Raw genomic sequence first — 13,391 nt, forward strand, 5'->3', positions numbered from 1 at the left:
GAAAAGATGTTATATAGAAGCCATAGCCAAATCGAAGTAATAATGGTCTGGGAATCAAGGAATCTGATTTCCGGCCTTCGGTCTATGAATAAATCACTACATTACCTAAGGCAACCCATTTACACCCCTGAGCTATATCGCAGTTTAAGATACATTCACATACAGTATTTAGGACTAAGTATTAATATGCAATAACTCAACATAAAATTTTATCAAGTCTCAACATTTTTGTCTGTCGCTCTTTAAATGTTCTGGCGGTAAGTTCCCCTTGAAAAAAAATCAGCATTGAAAAAGTCTGGGGATAATTCACTTTAATAGTCAAATAACCAGAACACCTAGACAAGAAAATAAATGGTCCATCTATCTGATATGTATGCTGTTATTAAAAGCCAAACAATTGTCATATCCTCTAGCTTTCAACTAGGTAGCAAGGTTAAGAATTACAGGACATCAGCATTAATACAAAGGGGCATCAATGGTCACTGCCATGGATCTCCTGCCCTACCCAAAATTCCCTTCATCAAGGTTCCTCAACTTCAGCATTACTGATATCTTGGGTCAGATAATTCTTCATGGTAGGGAGTTGGCCTGTGCATTGTAGGATGTTTATCAGCTTACCTGGCCTGTTCCCACTAGATGCCAGTAACGCCTCCCCACAATTGTGACAAAGAAAAATGTCTCCAGATATTGCTAAATGTCCCCAGGGAGTAAAATTGCCCCTAGTTGAGAACCACTACTATGGATCCTGTCCATGATTATCCTAAATTTCTTTGGAATTAAGCTTTTACAGAGACTGGCAACTTTCAGTGTGTAACTGCTTATGCGACACAGCCTCATTAATACAACATGCAACGATACACTCTCATTGGCAATCTTTCCAATTAATTTGCATTTAATACACATACAGTAGAATATACTTTTGCAAAATGACCCATTACACTGCAGAGATTATCCAAGTATCTTTTTCAGAGCCAAAACAATGTTTTCATATGAACAGTGATTTTGGTAGCTAATATTTTAGATTAAGATATTTATATTTTACAACCCATGATATATTTAATGTTAGCACCCTGGCTTTAATTTACTGACCAAAGTTTTCAATGTACTACCCATCTACCACCCCATTCTCCTTAAGCCCCCATAGTTACTGTTACCCACTGAACTGCTCATGTGTTCTGGTTCCCAATGATTAAGCCCTATACTCAGCCACCCACTTTTTCATCTAAAGTACTGACAGAGGGTTATTCTATTTCCTTGGGTCTACGCATATAAGCAAATTGGGAGGGAGTACTAATGAGAGGTTATCAGCTGCAAAATAACAGAATCAACCAAACATGTAAGGAATATCTACTGTTTAATGCTATGGAGACACAAAAAGAAATAAATATAAGACATGAAAGAAACACAGAATTAAAAAAAAAAGACATCAACCATATGCCCAAAGTCATTCAGCTAGCTGATTTTATATGCTGATAGTGGAGCATCCAAGTAAGGGTATCCTGATTGCAGCTATCTAGAGTTTAGAGCTACCTTTATAGATTTGGGACTCGACACCTGGAGAAAGAACACCAATCCAATAATGGTGGTTACATCTGAGGATGAGGTTGAAGGGGCATTTTCACTTTTTACTCTAGATGCATCTATATTATTTTTTAATAGGAACATGTAATTGTGTGTTACTTCTATAATTAAAAACCAAAAAAAAAAAAAAAGGTAAAGCCAGAAGTGTAGATGAAATCTCTGAGGCAGTGAGTATAAAGAGAGAAAAGGCAAAGAACTTTATACCCCTGAATATGGACATAATTAGGAGGCAGGAGGAAACAAAAGTAATGGAGAAGCAGTGACAGAGGCAGGCAGAAAGGGAACTAGAGGAGTACAACTCTGTGGCCAAGGGAGGGAAGTTTCAAAAAGGAACTGAACAGTCAACACAACCCAAAACGGGAAAAGGTAGAGAAATAAGATGGCAGAACAGAATTTAGGTCAGAAAGAGGCTTCTTAAAAATCATAACCTCCTCCCTACATCACGTCCCTCAATCTCTGAGGAAATTGAGGCCCAGAAAGATTAAGTGGCTGACTAGATAGGTATTGGTAGCTAGAAGATACAGCAAAGGAAGACCAGAACATGTTTATGGATGATAGCGAATGGGTCCAGAGGAAAGGAAAAGAAGAAGAAACCAGAAGAAAAGAGGTACAATTGAATAAGTAGTATCTGCAATAAACAGAGAAGGGACTGAAGCAGAAGTAGACAAAATAATACAGCTTTTCCTCTGAGGCTGGCTAACTTGTTTCCTTTTTGTTTGGGTTGTTATGTAAGAAGGTGAGGGAAATCCCTCAAACTGAGTACCTAGATTTCCCCCAGAATTCTACCCTTGGCACCTTTTCCCTCTCAAAGTATACTCATATCCTAGGCTTCATATATCATCTATACATGAAGGATCCCCAAATCTCTACTCGAGCCCAGACCCTCTCTATACCCCAGGCTGTGGGGAAATGAACATCTCTATGTGGATATCTGATAGGCACCCAAATTCAAATCATCTCAACTTTGCTCCCACTCCAGCAATCTGTCTCAGTGGAAGGCCCCACACAATGAATGACTTCAGGCAAACTACTGAATATCATCTCTCATTTTATCTTTGTAAGTAGATGAAAAAACATTTGGTGGATGACAGTAAAGTTAGAGTCACAGATGTTAGAGCAGCCTTACCCAGTGAGTGTTTGTTGATGGATAACAGTAAGTTAAAAAGTCTCGGCCAGGCTCAGTGGCTCATGCCTCTAATCCCAGCACTTTGGGAGGCCAAGACGGGCAGATCACCTGAGATGGGGAGTTCAAGACCAGTATGACCAACATGGAGAAACCCCATCTCTACTAAAAATACAAAATTAGCCAGGCATGGTGGCGCATGACTATAATCCCAGCTACTCGGGAGGCTGAGGCAGGAGAATCGCTTGAACCCAGGAAGCGGAGGTTGTGGTGAGCCGAGATCATGCCATTGCACTCCAGCCTGGGTAACAAGAGTGAAACTCCATCTCAAAAAATAAAAATAAAAAAAAGAAAGTCTTCAATTAGCTTGATTCAGAGCTATGCCAAATATAGCAGACAGACCATAAGGTGACCCCCAATGATGCCCACCTCCTGGTATTCATGTCCTTGTTTAATCCCCTTTCCCTGAGTATGGGTGGGACATGTGAGTAGGTTCTAACCAATAGAATATGGCAAGGGTAATGAGAAGCCACTCCCATGACTAGGTATATATGTGTATATTATTGATTCCTTCTTGCCATTGTGAGAGACAAACTGAGACTTTATCCCTCACTGGCCTTGAAAAAGCAAGGTGCTGTTATATGAACTGCCTATGGAAAGACCATGTGACAGGGAATTGCAGGCAGCCCCTAGGATCTGAGGGCCTCAATCCCACAACCACAAAGAACTAAATTCTGCCAACAATCACATGAGCTTGGAAGAGAACTCTGAGCCTGAGATGAGACCACCGACTCTGCCAACACCTTGATTGCAGCCTATGAGACCATGAGCAGAGGACCAAGTTGAGCCATGACCATCTCCTGACCCATGGAAACTGCAAGATAATAAATGGTTGTTGTTCTGAGCAATTAAGTTTGTGGTAATTCATTATGCAGCAACAGAAAACAAATATAGCAAACAATGTTTTATTAATTACTTGGATAAAGATATTTATGAAATATATGTGATAATAAAGCTAAAACTAACAAAAGGAACAATAAATAAAAATTTAATTACATTAATATTTAAGTAAAGGCAAAGAAAGGTTCTTGTTTAAAAAACTAGGCTGGGCGCAGTGGCTCATGCCTGTAGTCCTAGCACTTTGGGAGGCCGAGGTGGGCGGATTGACCCAAGCTCAGGAGTTCAAGACCAGCCTGGGCAACACAGTGAAACCCCGTCTCTACTAAAATACAAAAAAATTAGCCAGGCATGGCAGCATGTGCCTGTAGTCCCAGCTACTCAGGAGGCTGAGGCAGGAGAATTGCTTGAACCCAGGAGGCAGAGGTTGCCTAAGTGGAGATCGTGCCACTGCACTCCAGCCTGGGAGACAGAGAAAGACTCTGTCTCAAAAAAAAAAAAATTGAAAGGATGGCCGGGCACGGTGGCTCATGCCTGTAATCCCAGCACCTTGGGAGGCCAAGGCAGGCGGATCATGAGGTCAGGAGATCAAGATCATCCTGGCCAACATGGCGAAACCTCGTCTCTACTAAAAATACAAAAAAAAAAAAAATTAGCTGGGCGTGGTGGCACGCGCCATAAACGCAGCTACTGGAGAGGCAGGAGAATCACTTGAACCAGGGAGTCGGAGGTTGCAGTGAGCTTAGATCATGCAACTGCACTCCAGCCTGGTGACAGAGCAAGACTGCATCTTAAAAAAAAAAATCGAAAGGGCGCTTATTTCAGCGCACATATACTAAAATTAGAATGATACAGAGAAGATTAGCATGGTCCCTGCACAGGGATGACATGCACATTTTTGAAAAAATTAGAAGAGAAAGGGACAGACAGATAGAAACTTGGAGGGAAAAGTGGGTTCTGGGCTCATTATGAGTTCATAGTAAGAAATAATTATCCAAAACCCAATACTGTTTGAGATCATATTAACAGGGTATAATGTATAAAACAAAAAGTCTTATTATGCCACATGAACTGGTTAAATCAGATCAATAAATACTTCCTGGGTGACTCTACTTAAGGAATTAGGAGGAACAGAGGCATGTATAAACTATGTTCCTATCCCTAAAGTATCTTCCACTCTACTGGGGAGCTAAGATAAACATATAAGTAAGTTAAACCATAATAAAGAAGTTAAATAACAGTTTAAGACAATGGCAGAAAAGATGTTATAAAGCTGGCATTACAATTTATCTAGCAACTAGTTAAAGGTAATAACAGAAGCAGGAGTTCAGAAGAGGGTGATAACATATCACATGATAAATATTTTGACTGCCTTGCAATATGATATAAAAGTGGGTGTATTTTAGACCAATATCTCTGATGAACATCGATGCAAAACTCCTCAGTAAAATACTGGCAAACCGAATCCAGCAGCACATCAAAAAGCTTATCCACCACAATCAAGCTGGCTTCATCCCTGGGATGCAAGGCTGGTTCAACATAGGCAAATCAATAAACGTAATCCAGCATATAAACAAAACCAAAGACAAAAACCACATGATTATCTCAATAGATACAGACAAGGCCTTTGACAAAATTCAACAGCCCTTCATGCTAAAAACTCTCAATAAATTAGGTATTCATGGGACATATCTCAAAATAATAAGAGCTATTTATGAGAAACCCACAGCCAATATCATACTGAATGGGCAAAAACTGGAAGCATTCCCTTTGAATACTGGCACAAGACAGGGATGCCCTCTCTCACCACTCCTATTCAACATAGTGTTGGAAGTTCTGGCCAGAGCAATCAGGCAGGAGAAGGAAATAAAGGGTATTCAATTAGGAAAAGAGGAAGTCAAATTGTCCCTGTTTGCAGATGACATGACTGTATATTTAGAAAACCCCATCGTCTCAGCCCAAAATCTCCTTAAGCTGATAAGCAACTTCAGCAAAGTCTCAGGATACAAAATCAATGTGCAAAAATCACAAGCATTCTTATACACCAATAACAGACAAACAGAGAGCCAAATCATGAGTGAACTCCCATTCACAATTGCCACAAAGAGAATAAAATACCTAGGAATCCAACTTACAAGGGATGTGAAGGACTTTTTCAAGGAGAACTACAAACCACTACTCAATGAAATAGAAGAGGATACAAACAAATGGAAGAACATTCCATGCTCATGGATAGGAAGAATCAATATCATGAAAATGGCCATACTGCCCAAGGTAATTTATAGATTCAATGCCATCCCCATCAAGCTACCAATGACTTTCTTCACAGAATTGGAAAAAACTACTTTAAAGTTCACATGCAACCAAAAAAGAGCCCGCACTGCCAAGTCAATCCTAAGCCAAAAGAACAAAGCTGGAGGCATCACGCTACCTGACTTCAAACTATACTACAAGGCTACAGTAACCAAACAGCATCATACTGGTACCAAAACAGAGATATAGACCAATGGAACAGAACAGAGCCCTCAGAAATAATGCCACACATCTACAACTATCTGATCTTTGACAAACCTGACAAAAACAAGCAATGGGGAAAGGATTCCCTATTTAATAAATGGTGCTGGGAAAACTGGCTAGCCATATGTAGAAAGCTGAAACTGGATCCCTTCCTTACACCTTATACAAAAATTAATTCAAGATGGATTAAAGACTTACATGTTAGACCTAAAACCATAAAAACCCTAGAAGAAAACCTAGGCAATACCATTCAGGACATAGGCATGGGCAAGGACTTCATGTCCAACAAAAGCCAAAATTGACAAATGGGATTTAATTAAACTAAAGAGCTTCTGCACAGCAAAAGAAACTACTATCAGATTTCTACATATGGCTAGCCAGTTTTCCCAGCACCATTTATTAAATAGGGAATCCTTTCCCCATTTCTTGTTTTTGTCAGGTTTGTCAAAGATCAGATAGTTGTAGATATGCGGCATTATTTCTGAGGGCTCTGTTCTGTTCCATTGATCTATGTCTCTGTTGTGGTACCAGTACCATGCTGTTTTGGTTACTGTAGCCTTGTAGTATAGTTTGAAGTCAGGTAGCGTGATGCCTCCAGCTTTGTTATTTTGGCTTAGGATTGACTCCCTTCCTTACACCTTATACACAAATTAATTCAAGATGGATTAAAGACTTACATGTTAGACCTAAAACCATTAAAACCCTACAAGAAAACCTAGGCAATACCATTCAGGACATAGGCATGGGCAAGGACTTCATGTCTAAAACACCAAAAGCAATGGCAACAAAAGCCAAAATTGACAAATGGGATCTAATTAAACTAAAGAGCTTCTGCACAGCAAAAGAAACTACCATCAGAGTGAACAGACAACCTACAGAATGGGAGAAAATTTTTGCAACCTACTCATCTTGACAAAGGGCTAATATCCAGAATCTACAAGGAACTCAAACAAATTTACAAGAAAAAAACAAACAACCCCATCAAAAAGTGGGCGAAGGACATGAACAGACACTTCTCAAAAGAAGACATTTATGCAGCCAAAAAACACATGCAGAAATGCTCATCGTCACTGGCCATCAGAGAAATGCAAATCAAAACCACAATGAGATACCATCTCACACCAGTTAGAATGGCCATCATTAAAAAGTCAGGAAACAACAGGTGCTGGAGAGGATGTGGAGAAATAGGAACACTTTTACACTGTTGGTGGGACTGGAAACTAGTTCAACCATTGTGGAAGTCAGTGTGGCGCTTCCTCAGGGATCTAGAACCAGAAATACCATTTGACCCAGCCATCCCATTACTGGGTATATACCCAAAGGACTGTAAATCATGCTGCTATAAAGACACATGCACACGTATGTTTATTGTGGCACTATTCACAATAACAAAGAGTTGGAACCAACCCAAATGTCCAACAACGATAGACTGGATTGAGAAAATGTGGCACATATACACCATGGAATACTATGCAGTCATAAAAAATGATGAGTTCATGTCCTTTGTAGGGACATGGATGAAACTGGAAAACATCATTCTCAGTAAACTATTGCAAGGACAAAAAACCAAACACCGCACGTTCTCACTCACAGGTGGAAATTGAACAATGAGAACTCATGGACACAGGAAGGGGAACATCACACTCCGGGGACTGTTGTGGGGTGGGGGTAGTGGGGAGGGACATCATTAGGAGATATACCTAATGCTAAATGACGAGTTAATGGGTGCAGCAAAACAACATGTCACATGGATATATATGTAACAAACCTGCACATTGTGCACATGTACCCTAAAACCTAAAGTATAATAATAATAATAAAAAAAAAAAAAGAAACTACCATCAGAGTGAACAGGCAAACTACAGAATGGGAGGAAATTTTTGCAACCTACTCATCTGACGAAGAGCTAATATCCAGAATCTACAAAGAACTCAAGCAAATTTACAAGAAAAAAAATCCCCATCAAAAAGTGGGTGAAGGGTATGAACAGACACTTCTCCAAAGAAGATATTTATGCAGCCAAAAAACACTTGAAAAAATGCTCATCATCACTGGCCATCAGAGAAATGCAAATCAAAACCACAATGAGATACCATCTCACACCAGTTAGAATGGCCATCATTAAAAAGTCAGGAAACAACAGGTGCTGGAGAGGATGTGGAGAAATAGGAACACTTTTACACTGTTGGTGGGACTGGAAACTGGTTCAACCATTGTGGAAGTCAGTGTGGCGATTCCTCAGGGATCTAGAACTAAAAATACCATTTGACCCAGCCATCCCATTACTGGGTATATACCCAAAGGATTATAAAACATGCTGCCATAAAGACACATGCACACATATGTTTATTGCGGCACTATTCATAATAGCAAAGAGTTGGAACCAACTCAAATGTCCAACAACGATAGACTGGATTAAGAAAATGTGGCACATATACACCATGGAATACTATGCAGCCATAAAAAAGGATGAGTTCATGTCCTTTGTAGGGACATGGATGAAGCTGGAAACCATCATTCTCAGCAAACTATCGCAAGGACAAAAAAAACCAAACACCACATGTTCTCAGTCATAGGTGGGAATTGAACAATGAGAACACTTGGACACAGGAAGGGGAACATCACACACTGGGGCCTGTCATGGGGTAGGCAGTAGCGGGGAGGGATAGCATTAGGAGGTATACCTAATGTAAATGATGAGTTAATGGCTGCAGCACAGCAACATGGCACATGTATACATATGTAATAAACCTGCACGTTGTGCACATGTACCCTAAAACTTAAATTAAAAAAAAGTTGCCCAGTAGTCTAACTTTGTCATTTATTCCTTTGTGCTTTGTGATATCTCTTACATTTATCACTTCCTTTAAATTCCAAAGTTAACATCTTATATACAGGTACTTAGAATGTTCTACATGAATCTTATTCAGCAATCTCTTAACTCATCACTCCAATTCCAGTCTCTCTTTTCCATCTGTCCTGCATAGTTCTGACCATGACAGTTCTCTGCCCAAAGCCCTTCAATTGCATCCCACTGTATATGGAATGAAGTATGAATCTTTTAGTTTTGAAGCCAGAATTGGATTCAAATCCTAGCTCCACCAACTCCTAGCTATGTGATGTGAGGCCTCATTTTCTAACGTGTTAAATGGGAATAATAACAACTGCCTCATTGGTCCTGGTTTTCCTGGGCCCCTGTTTATTCCTATTCCATTTGATTAGTACTCCACTCTCAAAACTGTCCTGGTTTTGACAATTAAATCATTTGGTCAATAAAGGGTTGTTACGAAGAGTTAATGAGACAATGTATATAAATATAACAGGTCTGACATGACACTTTCATGTTCCCTCAAATGTACCTGGTACTTTGCTGGCTGAACTCATATCTCTGACATCTCCAGCTACAGAAGAACCTACCCATACTGCATGGTCTTCCTCAGATGCCACCTCCTCACCTTTGTCTAACTTCTGTGGTAGTCCACAACTCTCTAACCATGTCTCTAACATAAGTTTGGGTTATGGTTATTAGTGCACGTTTTAACTTCCTCAGAGACTAGCTTTTGGAAGGACAGTATCTGCTTCTGAATCTACTTAGTCCCACACATAATACCTAATAGTGTCTTCCACACAGAAGATACAAAATCACTTATTTAAATTTAGAAAGAACACAGAATTTTGGCTACAGAATTGTATTTCACTTACCACAGGCTTTATTCAAGCCTCTGCCTTCTCACTCCCTTGAAATGATTTTACTTGCTCATTAGGGCCACAGCAAGAGTACTCTAATAGGAAATTTCTTTCTTTCACAGCTGGCCATTACCTTGATTGATTGGGGGTGGCAATGAAGAAGGGATTCTGGGAGCTATGGTCCTAGAAATAGAGAATAACTAAAAGCACAGGTTCTAGAGCCAGACTGCCTCAGACTCAGGATCTACCAGTTACAATTTCAGAATACTATCCAACCACTTTATGCCTCAGTTCCTATCTGCTATACTGTTACTGGAAAGATTAAATGAGATAATCCATGTAAAGCACTTTTAAAAGCACATGGTAGGCTGGGTGTGGTGGCTCATGCCTGTAATCCCAGCACTTTGGGAGGCCAAGGCGGGCGATCACTTGAGACCAGTTTGAGACCAGCCTGGCCAACAGGGTGAAACTCCATCTCTATAAAAATACAAAAACTAGCCAGGAGTGGTGGTGCATGCCTGTAGTCCCAGCTACGTGGGAAGCCGAGGCACGAGAATTGCTTGAACCCAGGAGGCAGAAGTTGCAGTGAGCCCAGATCATGCCACTGCACTCCAGCCTAGGTGACAGAGCAAGACTCTGTCTCAAAAAAAAAGCACATGGTGAGTACTCATAAATGATAGCTACTATTACTGGTTCTTTTCTCTTTCTTGACCTCAGTCAACTCAGAATACTTTATTATGGAATGAGAAATGTAAGCAACATCCTCCATGCAGGGCAGTCAAGTACAGACTTCGAGCATGTACAAAGTCCAGCCCACTCAGAGCTCAGCAGCTTCTCTGTCTGTCTTTCTAGGATGTCTGGTTTCTTCTCCCAATTCTTCCCTCCTTCATGCCCAGTCCAAGCTGGGGCCAGTTCTAACAGCTTCTGTGATCTCCAGCAAAGATAAGAATCTTTCTGCCTCATTCTCTAGGCATAACCTCCAGGTCCAGGTTCAACTGCAAACCAAACTCCAGGCAGCTCCTCATATTCTGGTTCCCACAACCAGAAAAAATATCTCAAAAGTTGCATTATTTATGATTCCAGTCTTTCTACCCCTGATTCCCGTCTTTCTACAGCCTGAAATTACACAGCCTTTTCCTTTCTCACATTTGTTCCCATTACTCCAGTCTCTACCACCTGCCCGATTATGTCTTTCTCAATCAATATCTTTTTTTTTTTTGCAGGAGAATGGGGCTGTGTGTTTCCCTGCCACACCCAATACACACATTCCACAACCACTGCCACCTGCACTTCTCTGGGCACTCAAGGTGGCACAGTAGTCAGGGCATTTCTGGAGTCTCTCTGCCTCTGTATCCCCCACCCCAGTTTTGAACTCAATAAATTGAACAACATTTATTCTTTTTTTTATATTCTTGATTAATGTTTAATTCAACAAGAATGCCACTCGAATTCATTCTAATTTATCTGGAATACTTGTTTGAATTAAAATGTCCTTTCAAATTCATATCTAGTACTCCAGAAAGTAAAGCAAAGAAATTTTGATGGATACTGTAGGGCAATGAGTATAGAATCTTCCCCACATCAATTGATATCCACTTAATACTAATTCCAGCTAATAAAGGCTTGTCCTGACTTCCTGAGTATGTTTTCCCTTGATGGTCTTATCTAGGCAAATGTTTTTTTTTATTACTTTAAGTTTTAGGGTACATGTGCACAACGTGCAGGTTTGTTACATAGGTATACATGTGCCATGTTGGTGTGCTGAACCCATTAACTCGTCATTTAGCATTAGGTATATCTCCTAATGCTGTCCCTCCCCCCTCCCCCCACCCCACAACAGGCCCCAGTGTGTGATGTTCCCCTTCCTGTGGCCATGTGTTCTCATTGTTCAATTCCCACCTATGAGTGAGAACAGGCGGTGTTTGGTTTTCTGTCCTTGCGATAGTTTCCTGAGAATGATGGTTTCCAGCTTCATCCATGTCCCTACAAAGGACACGAACTCATCCTTTTTATGGCTGCAGAGTATTCCATGGTGCATATGTGCCACATTTTCTTAATCCAGTCTATCATTGTTGGACATTTGGGTTGGTTCCAAGTCTTTGCTATTGTGAATAGTGCCGCAATAAACATACGTGTGCATGTGTCTTTATAGCAGCATGATTTATAGTCCTTTGGGTATATACCCAGTAATGGGATGGCTGGGCCAAATGGTATTTCTAGTTCTAGATCCCTGAGGAAGCGCCACACTGACTTCCACAATGGTTGAACTAGTTTCCAGTCCCATCAACAGTGTAAAAGTGTTCCTATTTCTCCACATCCTCTCCAGCACTTGTTGTTTCCTGACTTTTTAATGATAGCCATTCTAACTGGTGTGAGATGGTATCTCATTGTGGTTTTGATTTGCATTTCTCTGATGGCCAGTGATGATGAGCATTTTTTCAAGTGTTTTTTGGCTACATAAATGTTTTCTTTTGAGAAGTGTCTGTTCATATCTTTTGCCCACTTTTTGATGGGGTTGTTTGTTTTCTTGTAAATTTGTTTGAGTTCATTGTAGATTCTGGATATTAGCCCTTTGTCAGACGAGTAGGTTGCAAAAATTTTCTCCCATTTTGTAGGTTGCCTGTTCACTCTGATGGTGGTTTCTTTTGCTGTGCAGAAGCTCTTTAGTTTAATTAGATCCCATTTGTCAATTTTGGCTTTTGGTGTTTTAGACATGAAGTCCTTGCCCATGCCTATGTCCTGAATGGTATTGCCTAGGTTTTCTTCTAGGGTTTTTATGGTTTTAGGTCTAACATGTAAGTCTTTAATCCATCTTGAATTAATTTTTGTATAAGGTGCAAGGAAGGGATCCAGTTTCAGCTTTCTACATATGGCTAGCCAGTTTTCCCAGCACCATTTATTAAATAGGGAATCCCTTCCCCATTGCTTGTTTTTGTCAGGTTTGTCAAAGATCAGATACTTGTAGATATGCAGCATTATTTCTGAGGACTCTGTTCTGTTCCATTGGTCTATATCTGTGTTTTGGTACCATTACCATGCTGTTTTGGTTACTGTAGCCTTGTAGTATAGTTTGAAGTCAGGTAGTGTGATGCCTCCAGCTTTGTTCTTTTGGCTTAGGACTGACTTGGCAATGCAGGCTCTATTTTGGTTGCATATGAACTTTAAAGTAGTTTTTCCAATTCTGTGAAGAAAGTCATTGGTAGCTTGATGGGGATGGCATTGAATCTATAAATTACCTTGGGCAGTATGGCCATTTTCACGATACTCAGTCAATATCTTAAAGTAAAACCTGTCTTGTGTTCTACCACCTATCTCCTGGCTAAAACCCCAAATATTAGAGAAGCAGGGTCATTTAACACAGGATAGTGACTCTTGTCTCTGAACATCCACAACTGGGTGAAGGAACTTTCTTCATTATGCCAAACCAAGAGGACATTCTGACAGACAACCCTTTGACTTCTTGTATCTCAGACAAAAGCCCTCTTTTTGGGGGGAGACTGAGCTAGAAGGGGCCTTAAGACTTTGAAGATTTAACTTAATCCAAACATTATCAGGTAAATATTAGGTAATTTATATCTTCTCTACT

The 13,391-nt window shown here is 40.3% G+C and overlaps 1 protein-coding gene and 1 non-coding gene across 3 annotated transcripts in view; one reads left to right on the forward strand and one right to left on the reverse strand.

The window, feature by feature from the left end:
• CLCN5 (chloride voltage-gated channel 5) overlaps positions 1-13,391 on the reverse strand; it is a 160,808-nt gene that overhangs the window by 132,115 nt on the left and 15,302 nt on the right. The window lies entirely within an intron of this gene.
• On the forward strand, positions 4,414-4,519 carry LOC115833398. The gene has a single exon (XR_004028835.1). It is a non-coding gene; the product is annotated as a U6 spliceosomal RNA (small nuclear RNA).

The sequence above is a fragment of the Nomascus leucogenys genome, chromosome X, assembly GCF_006542625.1.
Source record: "Nomascus leucogenys isolate Asia chromosome X, Asia_NLE_v1, whole genome shotgun sequence".
Lineage (NCBI taxonomy): Eukaryota > Metazoa > Chordata > Mammalia > Primates > Hylobatidae > Nomascus > Nomascus leucogenys.